Here is a 16,138-nt window from a genome sequence, read left to right on the forward strand (position 1 = left end):
TGCCCTCTTCTTTATTTCCAGAGTGGCTTGTCATCCTCAAACCCTTCCCTAGATCCTGCCATTCTCATCCTAGCCCAACCCCAGTATTCTTTTGCTTGGGAATATTCCTTTTTAATTAAAGGAATAACCCAATTTGCCCTAGGTTATGAAGCAACCTATATTTCCATCACTCCTAAAATTCCCAAATAATTCTCCATAAATTTTTTAGGTCATATATTTCCTCAAATATTGCAAAATATTTCATTGGCCATGTTTCCCATCATGCTCAATTAATTCCTTTTCTATTCTGTCCTAAATGATAGTTTGTGAAGCAACTGCTATTTATCTTTGCCCAATTGACCCCAAAATTGTTGGACACCTTTTCATGTCCAAATAATTGCCTCATGACAAAATTCAACTTAATTTTCCTAGTAAATATTCTTGAGCAATTTTTCAAAGTTCCCGTCTGAGGGAATTGGTTGTGAAGGAAGTACTAGCTAGGTTAATCCAATTGAGTTGAAGTTTTGCATGGTCTTTAATTTTATCAAATCAAAGCCCTCCTCAAGATTGGAGCTCATGCAATGCATCCATGTGAGCTGAGCATCAATTCTTTGGGTTTGTCTAAAATTTTAGTTAATGAAGCAAGTATATTTTATCTTGCTCCATTATGTCTGAAAATTTTCCTAGGCCTTCTCATATCCTTATAACCTATCTCCACAAAATTTGGGCTCATTTCATATAGCCATTTTCCCTCAGGAATTTTCTCAAGTTCCTGTTCAGAGAGGACCATTATGAAGGGAGTAGCACTTTGGCTCGTCCAAATGGTTTGAAATTGTTATGTCACCTTCATATGATCAAATCATTCTGCCATGTCCATTTTCAGCCCAATCCATCACTCGTAGTGAGTGCTACTTCCTGTTTTGTATTTCTGTCCAGTCTGGTGGTTTCTACAGCAACCACTAGCTAAACTCCTCTTCTTGACCTGAAACCTTGCCATCTTAATCACCTTAGTGATTTATCAAGGCGAGTCAAATCTCATCCTTGATCACCACGCATGTGAACCACATCAAGTTCCAAACACCTTCCTGTTCCTTTGTATTCTTGCTATCTGTGATCACACCAGGGATCACTATGCTTGTTTCTCTCCCTCTTGGCTTTCTCCTTGCTGTGACCTATCGTGCAGACATGGTCAACTGACCCGGGTGCAGCCACTTGCACCAGCTCACGCGATGACCACCGCCCTCGCACACCATGGACGCGAGCTGAGCATCGTTTGCTTCGGGCCCCTCCTCCTCCCGTCGTCTTCGCGCGCGTGAACGTGTCTAACAGCTAGCCCACATCGTCGCCGTCCCCTTGGACTCCTCTGCCCCTCTGATAGGGCTTTAATAGCGCTTCTCGCCGCGTGTCCATGGGCGCGCTATAGCCGACCGTCGTCTTCTCCTCTATTGGCTTCTTCCTCTTCTTGTCCCCGAGCTCTGCCTCGTCTTCATGAGCTCTGCCATTGGTCCGCGCCCTCCCTCGTCGCCTTGCCACCCCTACCCATGACACTTGGCCGCACGGACACGTAGCCGCGCGTGTGCCACCTCACCCCCTCGCCGCTCGGCTATATATAGCCCCTTCCCGTGGCTCCCGAGCACTCCATCGCCTCCCCCTCACTCCTAGAACCCGGCCTAGCCACTAGCCCGAGCCGGAGAAGCCCTCCTCTCCCTCCATTGCCACCATGGCTGCTGCTGTCCTCCGCCTAAATTGGCATGGTGCCGAGCCCCTCCCTCCTTCCCATCACCACCAGGGACCTCCTCTGACCCCATGGAGCCTCCCCACCATTTTCCCCTTCCCAGACGACCCGTGGCGCCGTGCCCTGTTCTTCCCGAAGCAGCCGTCCGCCCCGGCCAGAGGTGTACCCGCTCCGGTCATCCTCGAGGTCTGTGCACCACTGGGATGGACCCGCCGCTTCGTTCTGAGCACGTCGGTGTGCCGAGCACCACGGGAGGTGGCCGGAGCCGCCGGCAATCGCCGTCGGGCCCCTCTGCTCCTCGGCCGAGCACGAGTAGGAGGAAGAAGACGAAGCCCGCCCCCCTCGAGCCTGACAGTGGGCCCGCGGCTGCACCTATCGGCCTCCAACGCGTTGACCCGGCTCAGCTGACATGGTTAAGTTGATACGTATTCCTCGGAATACGTCTTCCGAAAGAGAAAGCGTATTATGCCTCTATTCTGGACTAAAATATGTTTTGGCTGTAGGAAGGCGTATCGTCGGAAATGCGTTTTCTGTTTTAACCCCGCCGACCGAAACCACTAGTTTGTGAACGTTCATCAGTTAAGAGAAGAAATGAATAATTTTTATTTCTTTTTCTGCCTAACGAACGAATGGTCACAACTCCACAACTGTAACTCCAAATGAGGTGATTCCAAAGCCTACTTCTTCGTCTCGTCGAGCCTGTTCTATTCCCACCATTTTCACTATGGTTTGACATACTGGAAATGACCTTTATACCCTTGCCCCTAATCAGCCCCTCCGAGAGAGAATCTTTTCCGGCAAGTCTTTCTGCGGCTTCACCGCACCTCTTCCCGAAGCCTTCTTCCACCCCAGGCAAGCCACAACCACCATTTGCATGATAGCCATGCAGTAGCATTGGTTTTCAACTTGAATCTTTAATAATTGTCTGTTCGTTTTGCTACCGCTGTCGTTATTTCGGTTATGCTTATGGATCAGTGGTTACCGTCATGCTATGTTTCTTGCACTCTGTTCTTCATGCTAGTATTACTTTAATATTGGCCATGCTTGGTAGTAGTACATGTTGGTGATGGTCTTCCGTGCATGACTATTGTCTGTTCCGAGTATCGTTGTTATGGATGTTCTTGTACACCCAGTTGGTTAAATGCTTACATGGTACTTTTATCGTTATGATATTGCATTGTATTTATTGTTGATGCTAGTGGTCATGTTATGCTATGAGTAGCGTTCTAGTTGTGATACTCATGCTTGTCATTATGCCATGCTTAGTTGGATATGATTCATTATTGATATGGTTGGTAGTTATGCTGCACCCCATGCTTATATCATGCTCATGCATTGTAGTTGCATCATGTTATTTTTATCATGGCTCAGCATATTGCATTCAACTTTAACCGGATTTAATTGAACTTGAACAACTATTGGTTGATTCATGGTGCCACCATATCAAGCTGACCAGTGCAACCACGCTTACCTTTATGGGAGGTCCTAGCTGGATCTATTGTCATGCCTCTCGCCAGTGCCTCCAACTAGGGAAGGTTATGGGCGCGTGCTACCCTGATCAGGTAGGCGGACATAAGCCTTGTGAGCCCGAGTTTGGTTATGTGCACATGTCCCTGTTTGGGACCGGTTTTGTTTTGCCACGACGATGGCCGTTGGTGCCTTTGGTAGGCACGGGGCCACCCAGGACTTAGCCCAAAGGGGAGTTGGTCGGAGTGCCCGGGAGAGTGTCATGGCGGTAGATCGGTTTTGTCGGAACACCATAGGTCCACACGTATGGGAGTGCGAGGCCATGGGTTCCGTGGTGTGGGTAAAGTGCGCTACCTCTGCAGAGTGTGTGTGTTAAATCTATCGATAGCCGCGCCTGCGGATATGGGCCCAGTTCGTAGTTGGCCACACTATGGGTCAATAGTAATAATAATAATTTGCTTAATAACAACCCCGAGTCGATGATGAAAGAAGTTGGTTGGTCTTTATTGTGATTGCGAGAGGATCACTGTGGTATCGTGGAGACCGAGTTGTGGATATTTGTGGTATTATGCGAGAGTCAAGGGTAAATATCAAGCTCCTTGTGGTCATTAATGATTACTACAGTATTGTAATACCAATCTTGATTGGATCCTGAGATGATCATGTGATGTCCATGATGGTAAGTTAACGCATGTGATGGTTACGAGGTAACCCGAGCAGAGTAAGTTGGTGCATGCTAATGTCATCATGTTGCATGCTAGTATCATCATGTTTATATGTTCATGCCATGCTTATACTGTTCTAGTTGTATCAAGTTGTACATGCCATGTTGATCTGATGGTATCATCTTCATCCATGTTTAACCTGTAATTGCCATGCTGATGTTTGTCTTGATTGCGCTTGGTTCTTGTGATCTTGCAAGTACATTCAATGTACTGACCTGGCGTGTCATGCCAGTTTGCAGGTCATGCCGAATTTGATTGCTTGTTTGCCGTGGATTCCTTGTTTGCGAGCTAGGATAAGCGTTCCAGCCAGAGTCCCTGCGGACTGGAGTTCACCACTGTCGTCGCTGTTCCACTGCGAGTAGTCATTCCACTGTGTCGTGTTGTTCTGCTGGTTGCATGGAGCAACCGTGGCACGCGTAGTTTTGTCATGCCGATGTAACCTCCTTGTACCCATATAGATTGTAATAAAGAGTTGATTTGTTCTATGCTAAGGAGTGCCGTGTTCCACAAGACTTCATCTTGATCTCTGGGCTGGAATACGGGGCGTTACGGTTTCTCTGAGACGGGGTGCCACAAAACCTGACCTATGGGGACCACTGGTCAGTGACACAGCAAGTTAACAAGGTGTTTAGGGTTAGAACTAATCCTAATCTGGAGATAATCAGGGCGGTCCCACATGTCAGTGTTTGTACTAATTAACATTGTTAATTAAAGCTAATTAAACCCTAACCTAGGTTAGTTAGGGGCTGGCCCCATATGTTAGTTGCCCAGGTGAGGTCAAATCCCAGTCAACTGGGGTCAAACTCGCCGGATTTGACCCGCGGCTCATCGCCGGTGAGGCCTAAGACGGTGGAGGGGCTCAAGACTTGCCCACAGTCGACCAAATTGACTGCGGTTTGGTCCTACGAGTAGTTGGGGTTCTTGCGCGTCCAGCGGAGCCATCAGATCACGTCGGTGTGGACCCAAACGACGACGGCGACGACGTAGGCGGCGGCAGAGCTCGAACGTTGATGTAAACGAAGCTATGGTGCACCAGTGGAGGAGATGGTGGGTGCAACATGCTCCTAGTGGTGCACTAAGCGCGCTGATGGGCTCTAACGTGGGTGGCAGCAGCAGTGGCCACGATGGTGCCACGGAAGGCGGCGGCGAGCTCGACCACGGCTGAGAGACAGAGCGACAGCGCGCGCGCGAGTGAGAGGACAGGGGGAGGAGAAAGAGGGGCTCACGATGGTTGAAGAAAGCGTCGAAGAAGGCTCAGGGAAGGCCAGAGCTGAGCGGGGCGGCGAGGCGGATCTCCGGTGGTCGAGGAGGGAAAAGGCGCCGGGGCGGCGCTTCGGGGCCTTTCCGGTCAAGTTACTCGATGAGGAGGTCGGGGACGAGGTGTAGGATCTCGGGGACAGCTCAGGGTGGCACGGGGAGCATGGTGGCCATGGTGACAACAAGCGGCGACGACGACAATGTTCGGCTATTCGTGGGAGAGAGAGAGCGAGAGGAGGAATGAGGATGGGGGGAGCAGTGAGAGGGGTTGGGGGGGGGGTTGCGTGGCGATGTCCAGGGTATCCAGGCGTCGAGGGAGAGGGGCAGGCAGGCAGGAGGTGGCGCGGCGCGTGCGTGCGCGCGGCCACCACACGCCCCTGGCCTCCTGGCGAGAGGTTGGGGGTGGGTGGCGCTGCCAGTCGGCTGGGCCGACCTATTGGGCCGCTAGGCTGCACACTGTGCCGCGCTGCACAGGTAAGTTTCCTCTCTCTCTCTACTTTTTCTAATTCTGTTTTCTATTTATTTTCCTCTGTTTTTATTTAGTTTAAAAACTAAACCATTTTTAAAACTCCTGAAAAAAATTGTGGGCACTATCGAAATTATTCCCAACAATCCTCAACTAGTTTCAGAATTATTAGAGCATTTAAAATATTTATAGGATTTAAATGCCCCAATTCAAATACAATATGAGTTAATTCAAAAATCCAGAAATGACCTAGAAATATGTTCATCATTTTTGGCAGAGGTTTTTACCTTTATAAAAAATGATGAACATTTCCAAAGGGCATTTTGGGTTCATTGAAAATATTTCATTTTGATCCAAGTTGGATTTCATTTGGTGCTAGGGTTTGAATATCCCCATTTCAAGATTAATTGAAATTGATAATGATGCATGTATGCAATGCCACTAATTACAAGCAGAATTCTAGGGCTGTGACAAAAAATTACAACGGGGGAGCAATAAACCAGGACGGAGGTAGTACGTCAATCACAGACGGTTCCCAAAATTGGAACCGTGTGCAATGACTTTCATTTTGTGTGCTGCGTCAATCACACACGGTTCGCTCTAGCAAACCGTCGCCCCCAAAATTCTTTGTGGGACAGAAAACCCTCACCACCCAATTCAAAAAAGAAAAAAGGAAACCCTCACCATCCCCACGTCACAAAAACCCTCACCCAGCCCGCCACCCCCTCGGCCCCTCCGGTACATTCCCCATTCACACCCGCACAACCTCCTCCGCGTCTATGCCATGGCACCACCTATCGCGGCAGTAAACACTTTGCTCGACGCCTGCCGTCGCTGCCAGGCTGCCGGCAAAGCCCACCGCATTTCACCACTTCTGCTTGCCGCCTATCGCCATCGACTTTCTCGATGTTGCTCGCGGTCGACCCAGCTCCACTCGGTTGGGAAATCTGCCGTACTGAGGGTTCTTTCTCATGGACGACAAGGTAACCAATTTAACAAGATATTATCTCATCTCTTATCCCAGTTCATCTGCCTCCTTTAATCACCCAGCGGAAATCACCGTGAATTCATTTTTATTCGAGCTGATATGAGGGTTTTCTTTCATTCATATAATGTACAATGCGCCGACACTTCAGGACTTTGCGACCTCCGCCAGAGATTCCATCTCACCGTACCCGATAACTTGAGGACACACGCGGTATGTTCAATCTTACCCTAAATCGGTTGGCATGGCCTACTTTCCTGAACATATTCTAAATATTGCTACATTTGGATAAAAGGTGCCACATGCACCATATACGTCAAAGGGGATTTCCCCCCTCTTCTTTCTATATTAGGCAAATTAATGATGTATTATTCTTTTGATTACTCTCATATTTCCATGACATCATGTTTACCCTATCTGTTTAATTATAGATTTTTGTCTTTCGATTTCAACTGCTGTATAGTTCTTTCAATTTGGGCCCATATTTGCATGTTACCATATTTTTTAGCAATCCTACCGTTTTCTGCAGAACATCCCCTACTATGCAACAGATTATGTAGTGCACAATTTTTCCCTTTACATAAATGAAGGCTCCATGGATGTCATACTGCACACAAACCATGGATTTACAATCGTTGCTATTGTAAGACTTGATGAAGGTGGTGACTCCTATTTTGGCACTAGCTTTTGGAAAGAAATTGCAAAGTTTTATGTACTGAAATCAGGCACTAAAATTGCACTGCACATAAAATGGCCTGGTCATGAGATATATGCTAGATTCCCTGACAAAATCATCCCTCCGCACTTTGTTCGAAGTAAGTTTTCTTTTCAACTATCTGCATGTTTACTTACCCAGCAATATCAAATGAATTGTGTAGTATTTAAGCAACCAATTGTTATACCCTTTTCTTACTATCTTCCCACCTAATAACTTCTAGTTACCAATACACTTTTCTATTGCCCTGTTTTAACTAAATATTCCCTGTACTCCCATTTCTATCAGAAAGCACCGCTGACAAGGAGACTCCGAAGGTGGAGAACGGGGCTGCCAACAAGCAGAGGCGGGGCAAGCTAGAACCGCAAGCGACTCTAGCAGGCCTAGACTTCATCAGTAGCCTCCCCGATGATAAGTTGAGAGTCATCATCTCCCTCCTCCCGATCAAATATGGGGCGTGGACAACCCTCCTTTCCCGGCGGTGGCGCCCCCTATGGAACTCCAGCCCTCTCAACCTCATCGACACCCACGAGCTCTTCCATGGCTATCGCAAAAGCCTGGATGCATTTTCCAAGATCCTCGGCGGTCACCTTGGACCAACCAAAGGCCTTTGAATGGGCAAGTTCCGTTCCAACGGCAAGGACCGAGCCAAGCTTGACGACTGGTTCTGATCCCCCACCCTAGATCAGCTCGAGGAGCTCACTTTCGATGATGGGCATCTACGGTTGCTGCCAACATCCGCACTCCGCCTCACGCCCATGCTGCACGTCGCCAAGTTCAGGAACTGCCATTTCCCGCCCCTTAATGATGCGCCCTCTCTTATTCTACCACGTCTGAAGCACCTCGAGCTCGTCGTCGTCTGCCTCTCAAAGGGTGACATGGAGCGCTTTCTCCGTGCCTGTACTACACTCGAGTACCTCCGTCTTCAGGCAATCAATGGGTTGAGTACCTTCCACATCACCTCCATGACTCTCCGGACTATTTATGTGTGTTGCTGGTGTGGCAGGAAGACATCACAATATGTGTACCACAGTATGGTCATTGAGGACACACCTGCACTTGAGATATTACTTGTAGTTGATCAAGAAGGTCCAACAAGAATGAATGTCATTTCTGCGCCGAAATTGACAGTGGTGGGCTACTCGTCTGACAAATACTCCGAACTTGTTATTGGATCCACACACGTTCAGGTACAACAGCCGCCTTCTACCTCTCCTTCTACAAATTAACATTATTTTTCTAGAATGTAATCAACTGCCAATCATGTCAGATCGAAGATGGCATGTTAGTGCATTTACAAATCCTGCAAACCAAATAGGCCTGTCGTAATGTTCAAAACTGCATGTAGGCACTAACACGTTCTCTTCTTTTGCAGATAAGATTAGGCCCAGTGGTGCATAATGTGATACAATATAAAAATCATGTCGAATGCCTAGATCTGCATCTCTGAGAAATTACTTTGAAGAACTACCGAGGGACATTACCGGAGATTATATTCGCCAGGTTCTTTGTTCTCAGAGCAAGGGTGCTGAAGGAAATGAGGTTTGCCCTACATTTATTTCACAAAAATGATCGGTTTGTTGATTAGCACCGGCGCCTGCGGTAGAATGGAGTAGGCTCCAAAAATGTTGAATTTCATTTTGGAACTTCATATGAAAGAGTAATCGGAAGTCATTGTGTCAAGCCCATACATGACTTCTCAGTGGATGACCCCTTTGCAGAAATTGTGAGCTTTCGAAACCAGACTTAGAAGCGGTTGATATTAGTTTGAACCTCTCTGATATCCATGTTCAGCAGATTAGCGTGAGCGTTTGCAGCCGATGAGCTGAATTCCATTTCTAATATCAGTTTGAACATTGTAATATTCGAATTTGAGCCATATAACTCTGGAATTTGAACCTTGTAACATTTCGAGGTTTTGTGGTACAATCGTTGAAATGGCATCGTATGAGACTCGTATATTGCTAGCACTATTTTGAACTTAATATGCAATGGTCTTAGATTTTATTAACCATTATCGAATCAGTTTACCTTGTCAATCTCACAGCACACAATCTGTATAGCTAAGTCTACTGCGATCTTCGACATTATTGCACACAGTTGGTTTCTTCCACCGTGTGCACTGTAGAGCGCATAATTAATTATCGCACTCGAGTGTCCATCACACCCTTTGTGTAACTTTGACCTCATCACCCAAGGGTAAACCTATGACAAAGTCATTCCACACACTTTGTTTTTACAAAGCTTTTGGCCAATAAACGCCCATGATTTATCCCTCTTCTACCCGACACGTGGCCAAACTAGCCGGGCGGGAAGCTTGCGCGGTAAACAGTGCGGTAGCGTGGGAACATGCTCACCAATGATACATTTGGCGCCTCTTTGAGCCCACACGTGCAGTGCGTTGTTGTGAAGCGTGCACTGGAATCCTCCGCTATGAACACCATGATAAGACGTGACGATTATAGGCCGACCAGCCCCCATTTATTACAACGGCCATTTAACCTACTCTTGTGTCTCTTCAACCTTTTGATCACGCCCACCATTGCAAGAAGCACACCCGCCACGAGAAATTCTTAGAGGGTATCCTGTGCGGCTCCAATGGCGCTCCGAGCGGCTGCCGATGAAGAGCAGCAATTCACCATGCGTGCCGTGGTGGACACTCATAGAAGGTTCATGGACCTCTCGGTGGTGTACACCAACGACCCGGTATGGGTGGAGCACTCCATCCACATCATGGAGCTGTTTCTTGCCACGGAGAAGTACAAGGTGGTCGGGTTCGACCTCAAGTACACCCACGCTCATGCTGGGTCTCGTCCCAAGGTCGCCATCGCCAGTTGTGCATGCGCCACCACGTCCTTGTCTACTACTACTACCTGGCCACAAGGCCTTGCAAGCATTTCTCCAGGTTTGTCAACAGCCCCCACTACATGTTCGCTACGGTGGACATCACCAATGATGTAAAGACGCTTGAGAATTCGGGCATCGCCTGCCAGAATCTTGTCGACATCCAGGGCCAATACAAGATCTGGGGCAGCAAGGAGCATGAGAAGGACTCACTGGTTCACCTCGCCGAGGCCATCATCGATCCCTACTACAGAGACATGAAGGATCTGTGCAACAAGGACAAGCGTGCCTGGCACTCGGCCTGGATGGAGAAACTCGACAAAGCTCACGCCGTGTACACAGCCCAGGAGGCGTGCACGAGCTACTACATGTATAGGTGGATCGTTGACATGAGGAAGTGCCTGCTTCCCCAAAACAGCCAGGGATCCAGCTGGAAGCAGAGCAATGGCAAGCGTTGTTGAAACAATAAATAGATGATTAGATCTTCATTTCTCCTACTTTAGTATGCATGTAATTACTTTCTTTGGTGTGTGGAAATGTTATGTGTGTAGTCACTTGTGTAATTGTATGCTTAATTTGGTTATGCAATGCTGTCTTTTTAAGTATATATGTTGATGCTCTGTAGACAGAGCTTAGACTTTGTGGGACAAAGAAAATCACATCACACACGGACTAAACAATGGAACCCGTTGGTGATGTTTTCATCACTCACTCACAATTGTATACCAGCAATCGTTTGCTCACAACACACATGGCTTGTTAGCAGTAATCATCTGTGTTGTTATCGGCCTTTTAGCTAGGCATTGATAATTTTAATGATGCTCTCAAAGGACAAGAATTGAAGCACAAAGAGAGCATCATATAGCACATGAAAATCACATTTAAGTCTAACATACTTCCTATGCACATGCATTTTATAGGCAAACAAATTATCAGGACAAGCAATATCTAGTATATGCAAGGAGGAAAAAAGAAACGAAAGCAATCTCAACATGAGAAGAGGTAATTTAGTAACATGAAGATTTCTACAACCATATTTTCCTCTCTCATAATAATTGTATGTGGGATCATATTGAAATTCAACAATATAACTATCACATAAAATATTCTCTTCATGATCCACATGCGTGCAAAGTTGACACCCTTCCAAAATAGTGGGATTAACATCAACTAAAGTCATGACCTCTTCAAACCCACTTTTATCAAAAAAATTCATAAGATCGAACACTCTCCAAATATGTGGGTTTATTTTTAGCTAAAGTTGACACTCTTCCAAATCCGTTTTCAATATTATCGCAAACATATTCATCATGAGGCTTAACTAAAGTTTCAAGATCATAAGAAGCATTATCATCCCAATCATGATCATTGCAATAAGTAGTGGGCATAGCAAAATTAGCATCCCCAAGCCTGGGGTTTTGCATATTCTTAGCACAATTGACATTAATAGAATTTATAATAACATCATTGCAATCATGTTTTTCATTCAAGGAGCTATCATGAATCACTTTATAAATTTCTTCTTTTAGCACTTCATCAGAATTTTCAGATTCATGAGTTTCAAGCAAAACTTCATAAAGATAATCTAGTGCACTCAAGTCACTAGCAATTGGTTCATAATAGTTGGATCTTTTCAAAAGATTAGCAAGTGGATGAGGATCCATAAGTTTTTTGTTTTCTAATTTTCAATAAACATACAATTATGCCAAGTGAACAAGCAAACAAACGAAGTAAGACATAAAGGCAAACAGAAAGAAGGCAAATAAAAAGGCAAATATTTTTGTGTTTTTCTGATAATGTTTTAGAAGTGGGGGAGATGAAAATGAGAGGCAAATGACAAATAATGTAAATGCAAGAGATGAGAGTTTATGATGGGTACTTGTTAGGGCTTGATGTAGATCCTCCCCGGCAACGACGCCAGAAATTCTTCCTGCTACTTCTTGAGCTTGCATGTGTTTTTCCCTTGAAGAGGAAAGGGTGATGCAACAAAGTAGAGATAAGTATTTCCCTCAATTAAGAACCAAGGTATCAATCCAGTAGGAGGAACACATAAGTCACCAATGATTGCACCTACACAAACAAAAAAAATACTTGCACCCAACGCGATAAATGGGTTGTCAATCCCTTCATGGTTACTTGCAAGGATAAGATCTAACAGAGATAGGTATCAAAGATAAATAAGAGTGCAAAATAAAGTAAAGATAAATTAATTGCAGAAATATATTTTTGGGTTTTTTATTTTGTAGGTCTGAAAATAATATGATAAAAATAGACCCGGGGGCCATAGTTTTCACTAGAGGCTTCTCTCTTGAAAGAACGCAAACGGTAGGTAAACAATTACTGTTGAGCAATTGATAGAAAAGCGCAGAGTTATGACTATATATATAAGGCAATGATCATGAATATAGGCATCACACCCGTGACAAGTAGACCAACTCCTGCCCGCATCTACTACTATTACTCCACACATCGACCGCTATCCAACATGCATCTAGTGTATTAAGTTAACAAGAACGGAGTAACGCCTTAAGCAAGATGACATGATGTAGAGGGATAGATCCAATTAGTATGAATAAACCCCATCGTTTTTACCCTTAATGGCAACAATACAAATATGTGTAATTTCCCCTTCTGCCATTCGGAATAAGCACTGCAAGATTGAACCCATTAGAAAGCACCTATCCCATGGCAAGAAAAATCAATCTAGTTGGCCAAACCAAATCAATAGATCGGAGAGAAATACAAAGCCATCTTAATCATGCATAAAAGAGTTCTGAGAAGACTCAAGTAATATTCATAGATAATCTGATCATAAATCCACAATTCATCGGATCTCAACAAACGCACCGCAAAAGAAGATTACATCGAATAGATCTCCAAGAACATCGAGGAGAACATTGTATTGAATATCAAAGAGAGAGAATAAGCCATCCAGCTTCTGGCTATGGAACCGTAGGTCTGTGGTAAACAACTCACACATCATCGGAAGGGCACCTAGGTTGATGTAGAAACCCTCCATGATCGAATCCCCCTCTGGCAGAGTACCAGAAAAGGCCCCAAGATGGGATCTCACGAGGACAGAAGCTTGCGGCGGCGGAAACGTATTTTTTGGTGTGCCCTCTAGTATACATGGAATATTTGGGTATTTATAGAGCAAAGATTAGGGTTAGAGGAGCGCGCCCTCCGAGCTTGTCGCCAACCGGTGGCCCCTCTAACCTCCTCCCAAAGGTTCCTGGGTGTCTTCTGGTCCAAGAAAAATCGTCAAAAAGTTTCGTTTCGGTTGGAGTCCGTTTGGTATTGATTTTTTGTAAAAGATAAAAAGAAGGACAAAAACAGTAGCTGGCACTAGGCACCTGGTTGATAGGTTAGTCCCAAAAAATGATATAAAATAGCATAATAATGCATATAAAACATCCAAGATGGATAATATAATATCATGAAACAATAAATTTTTTATAGATACGTTGGAGACGTATCATGCAGTCATAGGCACGAGAGGAGTGATATGATATGGCGTCGTCCATGACAGCCATGATGCCCGTACCACCGTGCTCCCCCGCGTGCTGATCTGGAGAAAATCGCCACTCCTAGGTGAATTGTCTTAGAGCGACGAGTTGTTGAACCACGTGCTAGCTTGGAGCTTCCGCCTTCGCGAGATGGCCTGTAGTGGCCTGGAGCGTCAAGGGAGGTGGAGTAGAGAGATTCCTAGCTCGTATCCGGTTGGCTCGATGGGTCACCCAGACGTCTTTTAAGTCGGAGAAATCCTCTTCCTGCTCGTTGGATGGCATGGAGATTGTGGAGAAAATGGTGCAAGGATGAGATGGGAGCGGAGGTGTGGTGCAATTTTTCCCTGCATCTGCAATCATTTAAATTGCAAGCGGGCGCCTGGAGGCAACCAACGTTGTGCTTAATGAAGGGCGGCTCGTGAACAGATGAGTGACCGAAGTAGGTTTCTCGGCACACACACATATTTAATGGAGGAAGGCAGGCATTTTGTGGCCGTTTGAATGCGACGAGGAGGCGTGTTCAGCAGGGCGTGCAACGGGTGACGCTCTCTCGGCCAGCCCACCGCTTTAATGCTGGCAGTGAGAGGCCGCGTCCATTTTGCGCTAGCATCTATGCGGATAGGCTGCTCTAGAGCAACATGAATGCGGGCTGCTAGCATTGGGCAGGACTGCACACGGGAACGGGTTGGGGGTTGATGGTGGGCCAGGGCAGTTAGGAGCGGACATGGAAGCAATATAGACACCCACAACGCCCCCTAGTTTGTCTCTGGTTGTAGGATCAAAAGTATGTCTAGAGGGGGGGGGTGATTAGACTACTTGACCAAATAAAAATCTAACCTCTTCCCAATTTTAGTTGTGGGGCAGATTTTAGCAATTAACACAAGTCAAGCAATCAACCTGCAGTTCTAAGAGTGTAGCAGCGGAAAGTAGAACATTGCATATGAAGGTAAAGGGAAGGGACTGGAGAGTGCAAATGCAATGAAGACATGGAGATTTTTGGTGTGGTTCCTATAGGTGGTGTTATCGTACGTCCACGTTGATGGAGACTTCAACCCACGAAGGGTAATGGTTGCGCGAGTCCACGGACGGCTCCATCCATGAAGGGTCATGAAGAAGCAACCTTGTCTATCCCACCATGGCCATCACCCATGAATGACTTGCCTCACTTGGGTAGATCTTCATGAAGTAGGCGATCTCCTTGCCCTTACAAACTTCTTGGTTCAACTCCACAACTTGACGGAGGCTCCCAAGCGACACCTAACCAATCTAGGAGACACCACTCTCCAAAAGCTAATAGATGTTGTGTTGATGATGAACTCCTTGCTCTTGTGCTTCAAATGATAGTCTCCCCAACACTCAACTCTCTCTCACAGATTTGGATATGGTGGAAAGATGATTTGAGTGGAAAGCAACTCGGGGAAGGCTGGAAATCAAGTCTTGTGGTAGGATTGGAATATCTTGATCTCAACACATGAGTAGGTGGTTCTCTCTCAGAATATGTATGCTGGAAGTGTAGGCACGTTCTTATGGCTCTCTGACTAATGGAGAAGGGGGTGGTGGGGTATATATAGCCTCCACACAAAATCCAACCGTTACACACATTTGACCCAACTCGGTCAGACTGAATAGATGAACTCGGTGAGACCGATTAGTTCAAAATGTGAACATTGGGAATCTTGGTGGGACCGATTGGAACAACTCGGTGGAACCGATGTGCTAGGGCTTAGGGAAAACATCAACTCGGTGGCACCTATTGCATCAACTCGGTGAGACCGAAGTGAAGCAATAAGGCAACAGAGAGAAGGTCAAGCCGACTCGGTGATACCGATTGTATAACTCAGTGAGACCGAAATAAATGGAACAAGTCACAGAGTGTTGGCAAGGCCATCTCAGTGAGACCGAGACCAGTATCGGTGAGACCAAATTGGTAGGGTTTCTGGCAGTGGCTATCACTGGTAGAAAAAGGGCCTATAGTCCCGGTTCGTAAGGGCCTTTAGTCCCGATTCAGGAACCGGGACTAAAGTGTCGGTACTAATACCTCCCCCCTTTAGTCCCGGTTCAATCCAGAACCGGGACTAAAGGCCCTCCACGTGGGCAGTGCGTAGAGCCCAGCCAGGAGACCCTTTGGTCCCGGTTGGTGGCACCAACCGGGACCAATAGGCATCCACGCGTCAGCACTTCTGTGGCTGGGGTTTTTGGTTTTTTTTGAAAGGGGGGGGGGGGTTTGGGTGTTTTGGGGGGTTAATTTAGGTGTTTCATATATTGTGTTAGCTAGTTATAATTAATAGAGAGAAGTGTCCTCTGTTATGTCCGTGCTTGGTCGACGCTACGTACTATACATACGTATATAGAGAGGACTAGACACGCTAGCTAGCTAGTAATTAAGCAAACGAAGGAAACAGAAAGATCGTCATGAACATATATGCATATATACAGAGAGAAGTGATATCGACCACCTC

This window comes from Triticum urartu, chromosome 4A (assembly GCF_056163025.1).
Source record: "Triticum urartu cultivar PI428250 chromosome 4A, HENAU_Tu73, whole genome shotgun sequence".
Lineage (NCBI taxonomy): Eukaryota > Viridiplantae > Streptophyta > Magnoliopsida > Poales > Poaceae > Triticum > Triticum urartu.